Here is a 2,099-nt window from a genome sequence, read left to right as displayed (position 1 = left end):
ATTGACAAAAAACCCCCATAAATAATACTGCAAACCCTTAATGAGAAATGCTCTCTCTGGTTTCCACAGGTGATATTAGAGGTGATATTTAAATTTGATGTAATCGTGTGTGTATGTGCGTCTGCCATTGTTAGACGACATATTTCTCATTTATCAAAATTACCATGTTGTGGCAAACATGGTTTTCATTGTAAAAAAGAGGAAGGCAGATTCAAAATATTGAAACTGTTTCGTTCCTCTTCTATCATTGCTTCTGCATTCTGCATCAGCGTATTTTTGAAGTTTTAACCTTGTGAAAGATTATGAGTTATAGTATAATGATCATAGTTAATTTTAAAAATAAACCTCAAACATGCACTATGACAAATGTCAGAACCTTTTTGTGGTCTTTAGAGATAGAAAACTTTACATTCCAGGTCTCCAAAAACCCTGTTTCAAAACAAATGAAAAGCTGAAAGGTGTGGGGTTTTTTTGTGTTAACTAATTACTGTGGAAAGCAACAATCACGGTGATATAGTGGTGATTAAAATGTGTTCAGAATTTGCAAATTGAGAATATATCTTATAAGCCATAGCACACTACTCTCCCCCAATTAGCTGCCTAAATAACTTAAAATTAGTCGTACTGATATCGGCAATACTGGCCCTATATTTACTTGATATTGGATTGATACCAAAATTTGTAGTGTGCCACAGCACAGCTGTGAATGTGGGAAAGTGTGAAATGTCCAGGCAAGTATATACATGTTAAATGACAAGATATGTGTGTTCAGATAGCGTCAATTAACAAACAACTTAAGGTTTTTTATTTCGATATGATAATTCTTCATAATTAAACAATAAGAACAAATAGTCTGATGACCTGTAGTCATTATGAAACGACCAACAAAACATTATGAAGAATTTGAAATACAGTAACACATTAAATTTTTGTACAAAGTATCGGTATCGGACCAGTGTCGTTGATACCACCCTGAATTTTACTTGGTAACGGATCGGAAAGGAAATCAGTGGTATCGCACATCACCAGTCAGCGCCAAAATTCAGCCAGCTCTTCTTCTTCGTGCCACGCAAGTACTTCCGGGTCACGTCATACAGCCATATCATTGACCCAACAGTTACGCGATATAAAGCAGCTTTAGACACGTTAGTTTGTTAGGCACTAAGACCTTCAGCTGACATGTTATTTAGCCATAAGTTAAAATGTCCTTGAATCATGACGCTCCTGTCATTACCGCTGTTAAACACGTCTTAGCAGCTTTTCTCAACATAAGTCAGTAAATGCACCGTTGGTCGTCATCGCGTTTAAACAAACATTATTCTCTCGATATATTCAATCACTATATCAAAGGTGTAAAATCAGTAAACATCAGTGACGTGACACCACATCTGTTTCAGGGTTATAAGCTCAACTGCAGGCTTAACACAGTGAGCTCCAGTGGCGCAATCGGTTAGCGCGCGGTACTTATATGACAGTACACTGTAGAGCAATGCCGAGGTTGTGAGTTCGAGCCTCACCTGGAGCAGCCTTTTGATAGTACGCCCTGAAGTTACCGGTGTTTAATCTTTTTTTGTAAATCGACCTCTGACAGCTTGTCACGCGCATCACAGGGTGATTGATAGACTTATTAAAAATTCACTGTAAACAATTTATTGTCGACGCTCAAAGTTTGTACGCTGGCTCCATTTAAACTAAAGATAATACAAATTTAAATATGACAAGCCTACTTTTTAATCTAATTAGTTTTAATTATTAATTATTTAATTATTAGTTCTAATTATCTAACTTACAGTTTTAAATTTGAATGCAGGACTACGTAGTTATTAGACAGTTAAGCGACACTTGCGCTTCAACGCCAGCAGGAGGCAGCAACTCTCCATCTCTGCGCCTTCTCACTCTGACAGGGAAGTGAAATGTTGAATTCGTATTCCCCCGTCTTGCACGATGTGATATTTTATATGATATTTTAGAAAATATAAAAACTTTAAGAAATTAATAGATGAATACATGAATATTTTTGCATTTTTGTGCAACGAATTTATTATATATACACAGTTTATTCATTCCGTGTGTGTGCCCCACCCCCGCGGTTTCAAACC

At 36.5% G+C, this 2,099-nt stretch overlaps 1 non-coding gene across 1 annotated transcript; it reads left to right on the top strand.

Annotated features, from left to right (window-relative positions):
* Positions 1-1,431: 1,431 nt before the first annotated feature.
* On the top strand, positions 1,432-1,525 carry trnai-uau (transfer RNA isoleucine (anticodon UAU)). The gene is made up of 2 exons: positions 1,432-1,469; positions 1,490-1,525. It is a non-coding gene; the product is annotated as a tRNA-Ile (tRNA).
* Positions 1,526-2,099: the final 574 nt, after the last annotated feature.

The sequence above is a fragment of the Copadichromis virginalis genome, linkage group LG13, assembly GCF_057382275.1.
Source record: "Copadichromis virginalis isolate Kocher_CV1m ecotype Utaka linkage group LG13, C_Virginalis_male_GT1.1, whole genome shotgun sequence".
Lineage (NCBI taxonomy): Eukaryota > Metazoa > Chordata > Actinopteri > Cichliformes > Cichlidae > Copadichromis > Copadichromis virginalis.
Note: the sequence above shows the minus strand (reverse complement) of the source record. Positions and strands in the feature narration are given on the sequence as shown.